The sequence below is a fragment of the Notolepis coatsorum genome (assembly GCF_963971535.1).
Source record: "Notolepis coatsorum genome assembly, chromosome: 4".
Classification (NCBI taxonomy): Eukaryota; Metazoa; Chordata; class Actinopteri; order Aulopiformes; family Paralepididae; genus Notolepis; species Notolepis coatsorum.
Window position 1 is genome coordinate 46,609,274 of NC_140168.1, and position 20,293 is coordinate 46,629,566.

General features: G+C 43.4%; 1 pseudogene across 1 annotated transcript in view; it reads right to left on the reverse strand.

Annotated features, from left to right (window-relative positions):
- LOC311226505 (gamma-enolase-like) overlaps positions 1-20,293 on the reverse strand; it is an 87,339-nt pseudogene that overhangs the window by 53,441 nt on the left and 13,605 nt on the right. Inside the window, exons 4-6 of the transcript in view lie at positions 11,974-12,043; positions 5,236-5,369; positions 2,124-2,419 (exon numbers count right to left, since the gene is read on the reverse strand). The product of the transcript in view is annotated as a gamma-enolase-like (transcript). The remainder of the gene's footprint in view (positions 1-2,123; positions 2,420-5,235; positions 5,370-11,973; positions 12,044-20,293) is intronic.

Consider the following 20,293-nt stretch of genomic DNA (forward strand, 5'->3'; position numbering starts at 1 on the left):
TGCGGACCCTCCTCCACCGACCCCGCATCCCTCGCATACAGCAGGCTGCGACTGGTCAAGGAGCCACAATCCGATGCGGCTGACAGTAGGGCATCCTGTCGATGAGGCCAAGGTGGTTCCCCGACATCCTCGAACAAGGCGCCCCGTGGAGCCATTTCTCCCCACCCCGGGGTCTCCGGAGGAGGGATACTCTCCTCCACGGGACCATCATACAAGAACCCGTCCGCCTCCTCCATGAAGTCTTCAGTTTCCATCAGAAATCCAGAGTCGGACGCGGCCTCGCTGGTCTCCAGCAATTCCCCAAACCCAGGCCGTTCGCGTCTGCACGCCACCATGTGACGACGTGAGCGAGCAGACGCAAAAAGTTTTCGTCGCAAATCCCCTGGCTCTAAGACAATCCCCGTTCATCAACGGGCGATTCCCCAGAAACAGAGGAACCAGAGTCGAGATCAGGCCATCGCCGGAGCGACGGCTCCGAACCCTCGGCTCGTCGGTGAGGAAAACTATCCACCGGCAGTCTCCCGGGCTGGGTCGGCAACCACGAGAGTGGCAACAGCCCAGCACCGGAACGCACGACGGAGGCGGGAATGGAGAATCGGTGGTGAAGAGTAGGTCTAGCGGGTCTACTCTCCGCGGAATACATTATGACCCAAACCTTTTTCTTATATAAACAAGTGAGAGAAGAAAAAGGTTAGGCACAATGTAAACCTAGTCACAACTCTTTTCAACTTATCAACGACACGTCAAGTGGGGTACTACCGAGGCACTTCCTTGTGGTGAAAGCGAGAAGGAGGAGAGCAGGTGACCACACACCTGCTTATGAAGGTAAGCTGATGAGGGGTGTGGTCAGACTAATACTGGTATTAGAGGTACATTTGTGGTTTATTCAGTACGCGTGCACGTACGCGAGATAGTGCAGAAGGCGATGCCAAGCTAAGCCACTAACGATACAGAACCATAACTATAACCATAACATAACCATAAACACAACCATAATAATAATAATAATAATAATAATACATTTAATTTGTATTGCACTTTTTGTTCGCTGGGATCCCAAAGTGCTACAGGGTTAAAACATAGTTAAAAAAATTAAATAGTTATTAGTAAAACAAATAAAATACAGAATAAGAATAAGATAAAAATAGAACATAGTTAAAAACATAGTATAAACAGAAAATTCAAAACAACAGCACAAGAAAAGAAAAAGAAAAGGCTAACAGTCAAGCCTTTTTAAAAGAGTCCAGGCTCTGTGGTGCCCTCAGCTGGAAGGGGAGGCTGTTCCACAGGCGTGGTGCAGCCGTGCAGAAGGCTCTGCCACCCATGGTGCAGAGCCGGGTATTGGGGACCCGAAGGAGCTGGCTACCTGCAGATCTGAGGGTACGGGTGGAGCCAAGGATTGTGGAGTGATGAGTTCCTGTAGGTAGAGGGGTGCGTATCCGTTTATGCAGTTATGGGTGAGCATCAGGATTTTGTAATTGATCCGGGATGAGACGGGGAGGCAATGCAGTGAGTGGAGGATGGGGGTTATGTGATCGTGTTTACGGACTCTCATCAGGATCCTGGCAGCGCTGTTCTGGATGTATTGCAGCTTTTGGATGCTCTTGCCAGGAATCCTGATGAAGAGTCCATTACAGTAGTCCAGTCTTGAGGAGATAAAGGCATGGACAAGCTTCTCTGCATCTGACAGGGTTAGAGTGGGACAGAGTTTTGATATATTTTTTAGGTGATAGAATGAGGTCTTGCAGAGGTGTTTTATGTGGATGTTGAAGGTCAGGTGGGGGTCAAATCGAACCCCCAGATTTGTGACTGAGGGGGAGAGGGGGATTACCTGGCCGTCAAAGGTGAGATGTGATATGGATGAAGACTGAACCTGGTGAGGGGTGCCAATTAGAAGTGCCTCGGTTTTTTTGCTGTTTAGTTGGAGGAAGTTGCTGTTCATCCATGCCTTTATCTCCTCAAGACAGGTGGTGAGGCATGACAGAGCTGCAGAGGGGTTTGGGGCAGTTTTTATGTAGAGTTGTGTGTCATCGGCATAACAGTGGAAGGACATTCCATGTCTGCCGATGACATGACCGAGGGGGAGCATGTAGGTGATGAATAGGATGGGACCAAGAACCGACCCCTGCGGAACACCACAGGTGACATCGAGCAGCCTGGACTTGTGTCCTCCCAGTGAGACATATTCAGTCCTGCCTAAGAGGTAGGACTGGAACCACTGCAGTGCATGGTCCGACAGTCCAACAGTGTTGTTGAGGCGCTCCAGGAGGATGGTGTGGTCCACAGTGTCAAACGCCGCTGTCAGATCGAGGAGGATGATAAGTGATGGTGATCCTGCGTCAGCGGTCATTAGAAGGTCATTCGTCACCCTGAGCAGAGCTGTTTCCGTGCTGTGGGATGAGCGAAAGCCTGACTGGAACTTCTCGAACCGGGTGTTATTTTTAAAGTGGTCCTGGAACCATAACCATAATAATAATAATAATAATAATAATAATAATAATAATAATAATAATAATAATAATAATAATAATAATAATAATAATAATAATAATAATAATAATAATAATAATAATAATAATAATAATAATAATAATAATAATAATAATAATAATAATAATAATAATAATAATAATAATAATAATAATAATAATAATAATAATAATAATAATAATAATAATAATAATAATAATAATAATAATAATAATAATAATAATAATAATAATAATAATAATAATAATAATAATAATAATAATAATAATAATAATACTAATACTAATAATAATAATAATAATAATAATAATAATAATAATAATAATAATAATAATAACAATAATAATAATAATAGTAATAGTAATAATAATAATAATAATAATAATAATAATAATAATAATAATAATAATAATAATAATAATAATAATAATAATAATAATAATAATAATAATAATAATAATAATAATAATAATAATAATAATAATAATAATAATAATAATAATAATAATAATAATAATAATAATAATAATAATAATAATAATAATAATAATAATAATAATAATAATAATAATAATAATAATAATAATAAGACCCAAGGTCGCTTTACATAGGGGGAGAAAACAAACAAAAATAACAAACATGGTGGACAGACACAACATTCAAAGTGGCAAATTAGGGGTTAAAGGCCAAGTTGAAGAGGTGGGTTTTGAGGATTGTTTTTAATGAGTCCAGAGTTGGGGCGTTGCGGAGTTCTGCGGGAGGGAGTTCCAGAGGGTGGGAGCTGCCACGCTAAAAGCTCTGTCCCCAAAGGTCCGCAGTCTGGTTCGGGGAATGGATAGCTGTCCAGTGTCTGAGGATCGCAGGGACCGTGACTGAGTGTAGGGGTGGAGGAAGTCAGTGAGGTACTGAGGTGCCAGAGCATGGAGGGATTTGTAAGTGAGAAGGAGGGTTTTGTAGGTGATGCAGGATTTGATGGGGAGCCAGTGGAGGTGGATGAGGGTGGGGGTGATGTGCTGCCAGGGTTTGGTGCGGGTGAGAACCCTGGCAGCTGAGTTTTGAACATACTGGAGCCTGTCCAGGGTCTTGCTTGGAACCCCGGACAGGACCCTGTTGCAGTATTCCAGGCGGGAGGTGAGAAATGCATGAATGAGGGTCTCAGCTGTGGATTAGGAAAGTGATGGTTTCGGAGGTGGTAGAAGGTGGATTTGGTGACGGAACTGACATGGACTTGATAGGAAAGGGTGGAGTCCAGGATGACTCCCAGGTTGCGGACCTTTGGGGAAGGGCAGATAGAGCAGCCGTCTATATCCAGGGTGAGATCTCCAACCTTCCGGAGCAGGGCCTTGAGTGCCACAACCATGAGCTCAGTTTTATTGTTGTTCAGTTTGAGAAGGTTAGATGACATCCAGGTTTTTATTTCATGGAGGCAGTTGACAGGGGAGTGTGGGGGGAGCTGGGTGGATGGTTTGGTGGAGAAGTAAAGTTGTGTGTCATCGGCGTAGGAGTGGAAACTGAGGCCATGGCGACAGATGATCTGACCGAGGGGGAGCATGTAGATGGTGAAGAGAATTGGGCCAAGTACAGAACCTTGGGGGACACCTTGGTTGACTGGGGCCGGGGGTGGAACTGGAATCGGCGATGGTGATGCAGAGGTTGTCGGATAGGTGGTTGAGGAGGATAGAATGGGAGACTGTGTCGAAGGCTGCAGAAAGGTCCAGGAGGATGAGGATGCTATGCTAATGTGGCCAGAGTCAGCTGCAAGGAGGAGGTCGTTGGTGATTTTGAAGAGGGCGATCTCTGTGCTGTGGTGAGTTCTGAAGCCGGATTGAAAAGGCTCATAGAGCTCATGGTTGGACATAATATATTGTTGGAGTTGGGCGGCCACTGCTCTTTCCAAGATTGTACTAAGGAAAGGAAGGATGACATCCGCCATAACCAATGACCTACAGTTTGTTTGTTTCTTTCTTTCTTTATTTTTTACCCATGGACAGTGCACATTAATGAACATCTTCAGTTTCCACATCAATGTAAATGTGCCAGATTTGAGCTAATTAGCTAGTTTCCATCTGTATAGTCCCTGCCTACCATGCATGTCTTTATGGTGTGGGAGGAAACTGGAGTACCCAGAGGAACACAGGGAGAACATGCAAACTCCACACAGAAAGGCCCCCTGCTGGGGTTCGAACCCAGGACCTTCTTGCTGTGAGGCAGCAGTGCTAACAGTTGCCACAGTAACCCTAACAATATTGTTAACTTAACTGCAAAGTCACAAATAAGCTATAAGTTGGTGAACAACTTTTTGTAGCATCATATACTATGAACTGGTTCATGAAAGAGTTGCATGGTTGGGGGAGCTCCAGTAGCTCATCGCATATCTCGGCGCTATTTCTGCGCCGGGGAAAACCGTGCTGCGTCACGGATCTGGTGGACTCCGAGTTCGATTCCCGGACCCGCCGTCATTTGCCAGAATGTCTTCCCCTGATCTATATCCCGTTTCACCCTGTATCTGTCGGTCATGCTTGACCAGAAAAGCGATAAACGCTAAAAAATAAAGTTTAAAAAAAAAAAAAGAGTTGCATGGTTGATCACACAAAGGGCATATCTGTGCTTTTGAAACCTATATTTTCTGAGTCGGCTGTTTCATAGAAGAAACCTGATATGTTATGTTGTACTCATGCTGGTCACACAGGTCAACAGCTGTTCAATAAAATAACGTGTTGTTTAGGTTGTTTATGTTGTTCTTACTGGAACCGGCAGCACCAGCTCTGTGTTTCCTGCCAGGTCGGCTATGTGGCGGTACAGGGGGACCTCTTTCTCTGCCGCACCAGCCTTGCAGATGGCCAGCGAAACACCCAGGATGGCATTGGCCCCAAATTGAGCTGTTTCAGCAGAGAGAGAGAGAGAGAGAGAGAGAGAGAGAGAGAGAGAGAGAGAGAGAGAGAGATTTATTGTTATAATAACAATAACAATAATATTATTTTCATTTAATTTCTATCTTTATTTAATCTTGAAGGATCATTGAGAACAAGCTCTCATTTACAATGACATTTGAGAAATACAACACAAAAAAAGAAAATATAGAAACAGAACTGTAGAGCATTGTGCTAGTCTGATACACAAGCTTGAGACGTGACGGCCCCCGTACTACTCTGACGTCACTCAGGAAGTAAACACCGGTCAGGTTAGCAGCATATAGCACTAGACTGTAACGTATCATCCCGGTAAGATACTTGTATTAAATACCCATCTACGCCCACCTGCCTACCTCTCTTTCTTTCTACATGGTGTCAGACGTTGTGGACACAGTAGTCAACCCGCGTCCGAAAGTGAAAAGCGAAGGTTTAGGAGGTAGCCTATAACTAGTATATATAACGTGCGAGGAATAACGCGCAAGGACTCACGTTCAGCATGGCGGAAGGATTCCGCAAACCAGGCCCACTCGTGTTTGACAGCCACGTCGCGGAGAATTGGAGAATATTCGAGCAAGAGTATGATATATTCATTGCTGCCGCACACTATGACAAGCCGCCTCGCTCTCAAGCCTTCATCTTGCTAAACCTGGCTGGCTCTGAAGCCATAGAACGGGAACGGGCATTCGTATATGGACCAGCCCTGTACGATGGAGATGACGAGCAGGGAGAAGAAATAGTCCCCGCCCAGTCAAGAGAAGACCCGGAGTGTTTGAAGAGGAAATTCCGTGAGTTATGCAATCCACAAACAAACGTCACTATGGAAAGGCACAAGTTTAATACAAGAAGCCAGAAACAAGATGAGACTATTGAAGCTTATGTCAGTGATTTAAAAATCAAAGCAAAGAGCTGTCAATTCTGAGATTTGCGCGAAGAGCTAATCAAAGATAGACTTGTGTGTGGCATAATAAATGATGGCATGAGGAAACTACTACTCCGTGACAGCAAACTAACTTTAACCAAGGCAGTGGAGACATGTCAGATCCACGAAATGACAGAACAACACACTAGGACACTGGCTGCACCAAAGCAAAGCACAACCAATGTAGATAGCCTACGGCACAGAATAAAAGAACGTGTTTACAAGAAGAAGCCAAATACAGAACACTCAACTCGGTCCATAGCCAGCTGCAGCAACTGTGGAGGCAGCCATGAGCCCAGACGAGAAAGGTGCCCTGCATTCGGTAAACAGTGTCACGGATGTGAGAAAATGAATCATTTCAAGCAGTACTGCAAATCCACTCCAGGGAGTCACAGAGACAATCCACAGCACCAATACAGAAAAAAGCACGCTGTGAACCAGGTTGACAGAACAATATCGTCAGGCGACAGTGACGATTCGTTCTACTGTGATGGAGTCACAGTAGTGACAAACACAGTCAATACTGTGGGATCACCAGCGACACAAAAGAGTGAAATATTCTGCAGAGTCCAGGTCCACGGAATCCCAGTCGAGCTCAAAGTGGACACCGGAGCCAAGTGCAACGTGATATCTCGCAAAACGTTCAACCAAGTGAAATACAAAGAGAGAGTGGATCGCTCCAGGACAGCGAGGCTGGTTGCCTACGGAGGAAATGAAATACACACATTGGGGACAGCAACCCTAGCATGCTACATAACAGATAAGTCCCACTCCCTACAGTTCCACGTGGTGCAACAAGACGTCCAGACGCTGCTGGGTTTACAAAACAGCCTTAGCATGAGACTGGTCACACTCAGTAAGGAGATACACCAGCTACATCTGACAGACGAGGAAAACTTTTCACACAAGATGTTCTCGGAATATTCAGACCTCTTCAAGGATGAGGTGGGTAGGCTCCCCTACACCTACTCCATGAAAATCGACCGAGAGGCCACGCCTGTCGTCAGGCCAGCACGCCGGATCCCAGTCGCTATGCGAGAGAAGGTTAAGATGGAACTGGACAGAATGGCAAGCACAGGCATCATAACACCAGTCTCAGAACCCACTGAGTGGGTATCTTCAATGGTAGCAACCCACAAGAAGAACTCAGACGACATACGCCTCTGCATTGATCCACGAGACCTAAACAAGGCGCTCAAACGCCCACATCACCCAATGCGCACTGTGGAGGAAGTAGCAGCGCACATGCCAAACTCAACCGTGTTCTCAACAATGGACGCCAAGAACTCTTTTTGGCAAATACCGCTGGATCACAAATCATCGCTACTGACTACATTCAGCTCGCCATTCGGACGATTCCGTTTCCTCAGAATGCCCTTTGGCATAAGCAGCGCCAGTGAAGTCTTCCAACACACAATGGAGCACATTTTCGCAGGATACCCCTGTGCAGTGATAGTCGATGACATTATCGTTGGAGGAAGCAGCGAGAAAGAGCATGATGAAAATCTCAAGAAAGTCCTCGACAGAGCATGTGAAGTCAACTTACGGCTCAACTCCAAGAAGTGCAGGTTCAGACTGAAAGAAGTTGGCTACGTTGGACACCTGTTCACAAGTCAGGGTCTTAAGCCAGACCCATCAAAGACGCAAGCGATCAGCGAGCTGCCTGCACCAGAAGATGTAACGGCTCTGCAGCGATTCCTCGGCATGGTAAACTACTTGGCCAGGTTTGTCCCAAACTTCAGTGAAATCTCAGCCCCCTTGCGACACCTAATGCACCATGGCACGGAATGGTGTTGGTACAAGCAGCACCAAGACGCATTTGATGCGCTGAAACAATGTCTCTCAAACCCACCCACGCTGATGTACTACGACGTCCGCAAGCCTGTCACACTCACGTGCGACGCTTCCCAGTATGGCCTAGGCGCGGCGTGTCTACAGGACGGTGTCCCAGTCGCTTATGCATCCCGCACCTTGACGGAGACGGAGAGGCGATACGCACAGATCGAGAAGGAGCTTCTCGCAGTAGTGTTCGCGTGCTCCAAGTTTAATGACTACGTATACGGAAAGCACATCCTAATCGAAACAGATCATCAACCGCTGGTCACCATCCTGTCAAAGCCCCTACACACGGCTCCAGCCAGACTGCAGCGTATGATGCTTAGACTCCAAAGGTACGATTTTGAGCTGAGGTACAAGAAGGGGAAGGACATGTATCTCGCGGACACGTTGTCACGTGCTCCCAGACAAACCACAGACCGGCTTAGTGGTGAAAAGACAGACTTTGAGGTCATGGCAGTGAGACACATTTCCTCATCACGCCTGAACGAGCTCAAGGAACACACAGAAAGGGACCCAACCCTGCAGAAAATATGCAACATCATCAACCACGGATGGCCTGCGAGGGAGTCGACACTGCCGGCAGGGGCTCGCCAATACTTTGCATTCAGAGATGAGCTCACAATCGACGATGGCGTCATCATGAAGGGCTCAAGAGCCGTCATTCCCAAATCACTGCAAATGGACTACATCACGATCCTGCACAGAGGCCACCCTGGCACAGAGTCGACCAAGCGCAGGGCGAGGGACATTGTGTTTTGGCCTGCCATGGCGAAGGATATCGAGGAGAAAACGGCATCATGCCACGTCTGCAACAGCACAAAACAACACCAACAAAGGGAGCCACTCAAGCTGCATCCCATTCCAGACTTACCGTGGTCAACCGTGGCGACCGACATCTTCGAGTGGAATGGACGTCACCACCTAGTGCTGGTCGACTCATACTCAGGTTGGTTCGAGGTGGACCTGCTGCGTGACATCACATCCAACACAGTGATAACAAAACTGAAAAGACACTTCGCTGTGCATGGAGCCCCACACAAAGTAATATCGGACAACGGGGCCCAGTACACAAGCCAGCGTTTCAAGGAGTTTGCCTCGGCCTGGGACTTCGACCATGTGACCAGTAGCCCGGAGTTCCCGCAGGCGAATGGACTAGCAGAGAGAGCTGTGCGCAGCGCAAAGCAACTCATGGAGAGGTCCAGACGGGACGGAACAGACGTCTTCCTAAATCTGCTCAACCTCCGTAACGTTCCACGTGACCAGTCACTTGGGTCACCGGCTGAGCGGCTCATGTCAAGACAGACACGTACCACCCTACCCATCTGCAAGACACTACTGGTTCCTAAGGCGAAGGACAACAAGATGATCAAAGCACAGCTCGAGAAGAAACGCAACATTCAGAAGTCGTGCTATGACAGATCAAGCAGGCCCCTCCAGCCACTGGCCCAGGGACATGTAGTGAGGTTACAGACTCCACGTGGATTCGACCGGATGGGCACAATCAAGAGCATCTGTAAGGAACCAAGGTCCTACGTCGTGGAGTCAGAAGGAGGAGAGTACAGAAGGAATCGGAGACACCTTCTTCCCGTCTCGGAACCGGAACCGCCACAGGGTGACCTCAGCGACCCCTGCGACCCCGATATCACTCTCCAACCTCCGACTGGCCAACCCGAAGGCAACAGTCACCCTGTCACCGAGAAGGCAGACGCTCAACAACACGCCCAGATACAAGAGACTGTTCAAAAGACTAACCCGCACACTCAGTCTCCGTACATCTCACGGGCAGGCCGCGTCTGCAGGCCAAACAGCAGATATATGTAGTGTTTGTCACAAGGACTGTTAAGGAAAAAAAATAAAAAAGAAGGAGTAATGATGTTCATACTATACACCTGTTGTGTATTACCACTTGAAGTACAGTTAACCTGTGGTTTGTTCAAATAGCCATAGCTAGATATTAATAGTAATCACTTCATGGCGTAATTTGTTATAGCCTACTAGCCTGTAGAGCATTGTTAGTATTTACATTAGAGCACAACTTAAGAGGAAGGATGTAGAGCATTGTGCTAGTCTGATACACAAGCTTGAGACGTGACGGCCCCCGTACTACTCTGACGTCACTCAGGAAGTAAACACCGGTCAGGTTAGCAGCATATAGCACTAGACTGTAACGTATCATCCCGGTAAGATACTTGTATTAAATACCCATCTACGCCCACCTGCCTACCTCTCGTTCTTTCTACAAGAACGTCAATCAATTAAACATTTAAAATAATTAAAAACAGCTGCAGACTGTGGTGAAGTGGTTTCTGGGGCACAGAAGCTAAAAGCAGATTTTCCTAATTCAGTGCAAAGTCTTTAACCTTAAGCGTGAGCCAATCACCAGAGCCGAGTGTGATAAGGTCCAGAGCTCCAATCCAGCAATGAAGTGATGTAGGGTGGGAGATCACCAACAATGGCCTCATACAGAAACAGATAATAATGATAATAATAACGTGATAATATAGCAGGAATTCAAATATTTGAACAATGTGATTTCCACTTTGAACAGCTCCCAGTGTGGACATGCCGTGTGTGGAGATAAGCTCTGGTTTCATGTGTGGAGATAAGCTGCAGCAAGCAGCTCTGGTTTCATGTGTGGAGATAAAGCTGCAGCTCTGGTTTCATGTGTGGAGATAAAGCTGCAGCTCTGGTTTCATGTGTGGAGATAAGCTCTGGTTTCATGTGTTGAGATAAGCTGCAGCAAGCAGCTCTGGTTTCAGCAAATATTTGAAACATTCAACCCCTGCCTCTTGGCCAAGGTTGGACGCAGAGGTACTAACAGTGTCTGCCAACACACACACTGCACCTGCACTGACTGCCCGCCTGGTGCTGTACGCGTCAATACCATGCTTTCTACCTCGAGACCAAAAGAGCTTTGTTAGGATTTGTTTCATTCAGTTGTCAACAACAGTGTAGTGGACACAAATCCACTATGTATAAAGTCCCATGTTGTGAGACATGGTTTATTATAAAATAATGCAAGGGATTAAAAGGAGATTTATTTATATTGTTGGAACAATGCTGATATAAATGTAAGAACAAGTCATTCGCTTTTGGTTTAGACAGCAGGTGATTATGAGCTCTTGACACAAGGACTAACACTAGACAACAGGTAATTATGAGCTCTTGACACAAGCACACACATCCACACGTACACACTCACTTTAAATAAACAACTCACTGTAGCACCCACTTTACTCACTTTAGACACTTTAACACACTTTATATTTATTGGTAAAGAGATTTGCACTACAATCCATACCTCATTGCACCTTACCCTAAGTTGTACCTCATCCCATTTCTGCATTGTACAGTATACTGTATTGTATTGTAACTCAGTTACCCATTTTTCTACTCTGTATTGTATATTGTATGTATATTGATGAACACTTTTGTTTACACTTTGTTTACGTACTTTTGACTTTCTATTTTATACTTTATCTATTTTTATCTAGCACACACTCAGGAGCAAAACAGAAAAAAGCATTTCATATAAAAGTATTCTGTATTTTTGTGTGACAACTAATAAAGAAACTTGAAACTTGAATGACTAACACTAGACAACATGTAATTATGATACATACATAGGAATCTAATGTTTGTAAACAAAGTAAAACACATCTATAACTTGATTTACAATGGGTTTAGAAAGGTTCCAAATAGTGTATTTTCCAAATACAAATCAAACTCTCAAAATATGTATGTGAAAATACCCCCCAGTAATAAAAATATCATTGTGCCTTTAAGAGGACTTTGTCATCTCTTGTGACTCACATTTGTTCTCTGTCCCGTCCATCTCCATCATGGTGTTGTCCAACTGTTCCTGTTCCACCACGCTGATGCCCTGTGGTCACACACACACACACACACACACACACACACACACACACACACACACACACACACACACACACACACACACACACACACACACACACACACACACACACACCAGAAAAAGATATTGTACAATGAGCACAATAAGGGCTGACCCAAATGCCATCACTGCCGTCGTATTTAAGCATTACATCACGCGCAGGAGTGGTTTGTGAACAATAAACCATGCCTAGGGGTGGTCGTTAGACCCCCCTAGGCATGGTTTATTGTTCACAAATCACGACTGCAAGTGGTGTAATGCTTTTATACAACTGCCACATTCATCCAACCTTATTGCTATACAATAAACACACATTAATCGAAGATTTATTGAAAAAAAAAAACCATCCCCCAGAAAAAGTAGTTCCCACAACAACAAAAAAGACAAGTTGCCTCCATGTGGAAGCAGCTCGGAAGTGCATCCAACCAACTAACACATCCAACTGTGTGTTATTGGAATGATTGAGAGAAGTTGCCTCCATGTGGAAGCAACTCGGAAGTGCATCCAACCAACTAACACATCCAACTGTGTGTTATTGGAATGATTGAGAGAAGTTGCCTCCATGTGGAAGCAGCTCGGAAGTGCATCCAACGGATCCAACAAACTAACACATCCAACTGTGTGTTATTGGAATGATTGATTGAACATTTTATTACCAGATGCAGAATGGGTACAATACAGTACGGCTCAATACACACAATTGTTAAGGGGATGCAGACCTACTTTCTATATAACTTCATTCTTAGATGCTTCTATAGAAAGTAGGTAAAACAAATTAAAAGGTTTTCCTTGCCCTATAGGAAAAAAAAGTTTTCTTCGCCCTATTTTTTTATTTATTTTTTTAAACCTACTTTAGAGGGCCTAAACTTAACCAGTTTGAAACCAGGCGTACAGTAATAAAATTAGCAATCAATCAATTCAATAGGCCATGCTCACTCAAAACATTGCAGCACTCAGCTGCTTCTCTCTCAGTCTGACTCTCCCCCGCTGTTGCAGACAGGAGTGTGTGTGTGTGTGTGTGTGTGTGTGTGTGTGTGTGTGTGTGTGTGTGTGTGTGTGTGTGTGTGTGTGTGTGTGTGTGTGTGTGTGTGTGTGTGTGTGTGTGTGTGTGTGTGTGTGTGTGTGTGTGTGTGTGTGTGTGTGTGTGTGTGTGGGGGGGGGGGTGTGTGGGGGTGTACGTGTGTGTGTGTGTGTGTGTGTGTGAGCTCTGCAGTCAGGGGGAAGGAAGAAGAAATTTAAAATAAAATTGCAAATAATCAATCAATCAATCCGCGATTTTTCTTTTGTTCTACAATGACTCATGACCCATCAACAGTGGTGCAGTGCTGGTATAACTCGGTATAACGGCGTTATACCTCGGTCACTGAGGCTGAAGTACGCGCAATCGCTTTTTACATGGCATTATCCAGACTCCCGGAGAAGCATGCAGCTGCAGAGCCGCAGAGCCAGCGGCGCTCTCTGGGCCGCGCGCTGACGGCCGCGCTGTGAGGCAATAGTATCCAGCTGCAGGACGAGAGCAGCCAAAAAAAAACTGTGCATGCGCGTGGAGCGTTTGACCTACTGTCAATTTGCCACTGCACCACTGCCCATCAATTACATCATCCAACATTGTTTAAAGGACTAAGACATTCGCCGTGACAGAATCGCTTTATATTTAGTCGTTATGACCAGGGGCGGAGCTAGGGGGTGGCTACCTGGGCTCAAGCCCCGGATGTATTCTGAAAAGCCCCGAATCTATTTAAATTTTTTTTTTTTTTTTTTTTACAATTCATCATTGTTACATGAAAATATGTTTGCACCAGATTTAGCAGAAGCTAATTTCCATCTGTGGTCTATCCAGCTGCTAACTGTATTTGAGTGAGTTAAGTCTTGATGTCATGGTAGACTCAGACCCAAGCTTTAAATCACAATCAACAAGTTGACAAAAACTTAATTCTTCCACCTTAGAAACATAGCTAAAGTACGGCCATTTATAAATCAAAAGGACGCTGAAAACCAGATCCATGCCTTTATCTCAAGCCAACTCGACTACTGTAATGCACTCCTTACCGGCCTCCCGAAAAAATACGATGATAACTATTTTATTGCAATGCATTATTGCATTATTTTATTCTATTTTACTAACTATTTTATTGCACTGCACTATTTTACTTTGTATCAGTGAATCATAGACGCCTGGCCATAAGAGCATTCGGAGCATCTCTGCTCTCCCACTATTGAACTTGGGGGAGCAAAGGTATGATCTTGCTCCACCACTTTTTGATTATATGAAAAATATGATATATCCCCCCCCAATATATAAATCTAACCATAACTACGTTATGGTTAACTGAGTTTTATAGTGAAAAGAGCAGCTTTATTGGTCAAGATTGAAGGCTCTATATTGCAGGAAATTGCATGTACAGGTTCATTAAATTAAAAAAAAAATAATCGTGGAGGGGGTCGTGCATCGTGCATATAATGCAAAAAAAAAAGAAGAAAAAAAAAAAGGGGGGGGGGGGGGGCATCTGGGCTAAGCCCCGGATCTCCTACAATCAGAATCGAGAAATTTGCATGCCGTTGTATAATCTGTGCCTAAAGTTTTTAGCCTACACCATTATAAGAAATAGTATAGAAATAATAATCCAACATTCATTTTGAAAACCAATTCTTCTCAGGCTATGGAATTTAGTCAAAAAGTATCCACCACATATCTCCTGTCTACCCGCTGAGTTGAAGCTTTATGCACACGGGAAGAATGATTCCTACTGTGGTGAAACCGGACTCAGAGACGGATCTTCATGATCAATGTAGGTTAAATGAGCTTTGGCTAAGAGAAGTGCTCTCATCGTGGCCAGCTAGGAGACACTGAGGGAAAGAAGGGGACAATCAGCTTAAGAGTAGAGAGGGGTGGGGGCCGTATCCCCTTGGCTCTCACCTAGGTGTGAGATTTAAGTTATTGTTTGGGGCGACCAAAAAGGATTCATCCACAATTCTGAAACATCAAAGCCTCAAAAAAGGATGTGATGTGAGATCCAGAAATTGCAGTTGTTCTGTATGATTATACTGGCTGACAGCACCCTAAGATTTATTTCCTTGCAAACAACTGCCCGTGTACTGTATACATTTCCCACAATGCAGCGCTGCAGCAGTCTGAATCACACACACACACACACACACACACACACACACACACGCACACACTATATGCAGGCACACGTGTGTGTGAGTGTGAGGATATTCTATTGCCTTATTCATGACTGTGCCCTTAACCCTTAGCACTACATAACAAACCCTCACCCTAACCTTAACCCTAACATTAATCATTTTTCAAATGAGGTGTGGAAAACTGTCCTCAATGATTTTCTTTACAGATTTTCTATTGTAGTGGGGACATCATGTGTTTACCCCCATAAGAAAGAAACGGATGGGGGAGCTCCAGTAGCTCACCGCGTACCTCGAGCGCTATTTCGGCGCCGGGGACAACCGTGCTCGTCACGGATCTGGGGTTTAGCGAGTTCGATTCCCGGACTGCAGCCGTGCCTTTCTCAGAGTGTCTTCCCCCCATCTGTACCCCCATTCAACCTGTTTCTGTCGGTCATTCTTGACCAGAGTAAATGCGATAAACGCAAAAAAGAGCCAGCGGAATGGCCAAAGTTTTAAAAAAAGAAAGAAACGGATGCACTCAAGATCACACTCAAATGCATACACACACCCACGCACACAAATAATCTATTTATGCCCATGTTGCAGTATTTTAAAATGTAAATAGGCCTAGCACATTTGAATACATGGACCATTATCAATCAATCAATCAAACCTTTATTTATTCTCGAAAAGACAATTGAGGTCACCCTCATTTTCAATGTCGTCGAGACTTTACAGACATTTCAATGCATACATTTTTAGAATATAATAATAATAAATATTAATAACTATCTATATAGCACTTTTCACACATGGACCGCAGTCCAGAGTGCCCCACAGCAATTAGTATAAAATGAACATAGGCATAAAATCAGCACACAATTGACAGAATAAAAAACAATGCATAAATTGGAGACATAAGAATAGGTATAAAAGACAATAAAACTAGTGCAATGTAAATGTGCAGACATAAGAAGAGGCATACAATGTTGCTCGAAGGCATGTGAACCCCCCGGAACAACCAGTCATGACCATGTCCATCTATCCGAACATCCAGAATCACCACTGTTAAGGGGATGCAGACCAGAGAAAGACGTTTGTCTTGTTTACATCAGGGTCCCCCATTTTCAATTCATAGTGACATTTATGACATACACAACATACATGACATTTATGGCATAGGGACATACATGACATACAGGTATATAGTAGTATAGTACAGTAGTGCAGTAGTATAGTACAGTAGTACAGAAGTCCTTCAAGGACAGAATAATATCATTAATATAAATAGTAAATAAAACGGGGCCTAGGATCGATCCTAGTGGAACACCTTTTGTAATGGGTTGTAACGCTCTGGGTTCTCTGGCGCCGCCTGAGAACCACCCACCATTCTGACACCTGTCACTTGTCTCCCTGTCACTTGTCACCCCTGTCACTTATTGTTTGGGTCTCCTGATTGGTTGTCACTGTGGTGCGCTTGGTATGTCTGGAATGTGGTCTTATTTAAGCCTTAAGGTCCCTGCTTTTCTTTATCATAAATCGATCAATAGAGACCGTATTAGATCCCCAATTATCATATCATGGGGTATCATTGGAAAGCCACACTCATTGGCTACAACCCTGTGCAAAGATCTTCGAGATCGCCAAATGATTGACGGAGCTAGAGCCCCGGGAGTGGTAATGTGTACTTTTGCGTGGGGCACGCCTCACATATCGGCATGTAACTCGAGAACCGCTGAACGGATTTTGTCACCTAAAAGGGCAATCGACAGGCAACAAATAGGGCTTTAATTCTATCTATATTATTGTATTAAAAGAAATGCACACCCGAGCCACTAGAGGTCGGCAAAGAATCGTCCACATGTGGGCCCTTGGATGTTAAGGTCAATGTTTTTAAATATTTTTATTGTAGCCAAGAGTAAAGACCATAACCATATCAAAAACAGTAGTCAAAGTGTATATTTTCATTTTTACCGATGTTTTATACGATTTATCGGAAATACAAATTTATCGGAAAATGCTAATTATCGTAAAAACCGCAATGAATGACTAAATCCAGATTCAACCTTGCCATTGGAAAGAGGAGCATTTTCCCTATCCATAGATGTATGATTTGGCCATAATAAGGTCAAGGTCAAGTTCAAGGTCAAATATGAATTTATAATTAAAGTCGATTATCATTAATTACTGTATCTACAAATCCTTCTGTTTAATCATCTTCCCGCGGTTCATTTGCTTAGATTTTTTGTACATATGATCTCAATAAGGTGGTGAATGAGCTCAGTGAGCATTTTCTCCTACCCGTATCAATTTTTGATCAAAGATGCAAAAATCATAAATCATAATTTATATTCTCCTTTTCTTCATTACAATTTACTCAAGCCTAGTAACAGACACAATATTTCTGACACTGGAAATACATACCCCCAGGTCCCTAGATGTTCCTAGATACCAAGCACATGCAAATTGACCTTGCAGAAGTGGAGCAATCTTCCATTTACTTAGGCATGTACCTTTAGGCGAAATACGGCTTACAGCTTATCAGGTTAAGTATTGGATAGGAAAAGGCTATGGCCCTGATGCCTGGGCTTTTTCCTATATCTTTTTAATGATGTTATACTGATAGTTTCAAGTTTCTTTAATAGTTGTCATACAGAAGTACAGAATACTTTTATACAAAATGCTTCTTACTGTTACGCTCCAGAGACTGTGCTAGACAAGATAAGTATGAAATAAAATAGTATAGCATGTATCGCCAAATGATTGACGGAGCTAGAGCCCCGGGAGTCGGGGGTGGTAATGTGTACTTTTGCATACTTTTGCGTACTTTGGGGCACGCCTCACATATCGGCATGTAACTCGAGAACCGCTGAGCGGATTTCGTCACCTGAAAGGGCAATCGACAGGCAACAAATAGGGCTTTAATTCTATCTATATATTGTATTAAAAGAAATGCACACCCGAGCCACTAGAGGTCGGCAAAGAATCGTCCACATGTGGGCTCTTGGATGTTAAGAGGTTAATGTTTTTAAATATAATTTTTTTTAGCCAAGAGTAAAGACCATAACCCTATCAAAAACAGTAGTCAAAATGTATATTTTCATTTTTACCGATGTTTTATACGATTTATCGGAAATACGAATTTATCGAATAATGCTAATTATCGTAAAAACCGCAAGGAAATGACTAAATCCAGATTCAACCCTGCCATTGGAAAGAGGAGCATTTTCCCTATCCATAAATGTATGATTTGGCCATAATAAGGTCAAGGTCAAGTTCAATGTCAAATATGAATTTATAATTAAAATCGATTATCATTAATTACTGTATCTACAAATCCTTCTGTTTAATCATCTTCCCGCGGTTCATTTGCTTAGATTTTTTGTACACATGATCTCAATAAGGTGGTGAATGAGCTCAGTGAGCATTTTATCGTGCCCCGCAGATTTAACATGATCAAATATGCAAAAATCATAAATCATAATTTATATTCTCCTTTTCTTCATTACAATTTACTCAGCCTAGTAACAGACAGAAGTGGAGCAATCTTCCATTTACTTAGGCATGTACCTTTAGGCGAAATACGGCTTACAGCTTAACAGGTTAACCCCTGTCTTTCTGCTTCCAGTTGTCGGATCTTCTCACTTTCCTGTACGGTACACGGCGGTACCACAGGCTCTGGACGTTGCTGTCATATTATTGTTATTATTATTATCTTTCTCTCCTAGACGCCCTGCGTCAGTGTTACTACCTGTTGGAATTACTCTAGGTGTACAGTTCTACAAATAAAGAGAACCACCGTTTAATGAGTAAAAACCTTCTCTGCTTCTACTTATTGCCCCACAACTGGAACCTACCTGCCTCCGCCGTAACAATGGGTAATATTTCTGACTGGGTTTTGCCCACTTTCACACAAATTGGTTTCTGCCTGATAAATAGCTCTGGAACCAACCGCAAATCTCATCAAAACCAATACTATACAGTCTATTCAACAGAAGAGAATGATCAACAGTATCAAACACTTTGGATAAATCTATAAATAGGGCAGCACAATGTTTCTTTTTGTCCAATGCGGAAACTATATCATTTATAACTAAAGTGGTAGCTGAGATTGTGCATATACTATCGCATATACACATTGATTATGTTATATTTGGGGTACAACAGGGTAGTGTTCTGGGTCCTCTTCTCTTTTTCATTGTATACTAAGGATTTAAAAGCAGTATGTTTTTATACGCTGATGATCGTGCTCTCTTTATGAAGATTTTTTTTCCCTTTAATTTGTTTGTTCATTTGTACATTAATTTATGAATTCATTAATTCCCTCAAATTAAAGCTGAACTATATGGCTTTGGGAGGGAACATTTTACCTTTTTGAGATAAAAAAAAAGGAGTAAACATTTTTAAAAGATGTTTAGGGGAAGATATGTCATCAAAATGCCATCACCCTCATCCCAAAGCTAGGTGCTGTGAAAACAAGGGTTTGAATAGGAAGCCGGCTTGTCTTGCCACGTGGACATGTTTGTACTCAGCCAGAGTATTGTTTCGAGTTTCCCTTTAACACTTTAACTGCCGGAGGTTAAATTCATGACCATGCATGGGTTGCCAGCTCTATTTGTCTATGGAGAAGTTCCCCTTCTTTGCAGGGCTATAACTTTTTAGATTATATTGCTAGATTGCCATTATTAGGGCCCATTCAATGTCCTATATGTAATGTTCAGGGTGAAGCAACATTAAACTTTTTCATTCACATATTCATACTAAAGTATGGTCTAAAGTATAAGTATGTTTTCATCTCTTTCTGCAGCTTTCTCCAGAACGTGATCTATAGCCCCAAATGCATTATATTGATGATGAAATACAGTTTGATGGCAATCGGCGCGATATAAAAAATTCCAACTGGACATGGTTCTAGAAGTTACTACACGTCATCTGATGTTGACCGGATGGCCGAGGGGGCGTTTATAATTCCGTGGGCAGTGTTATACCATTCATCTAATGTGGGTCATATGTTCATCAGATCAGTTAGTATAGAAGACATTGAAAAATAAGGCTGAATCTTACCGTATCTTCCTCGCGCCGTTGGGCGAT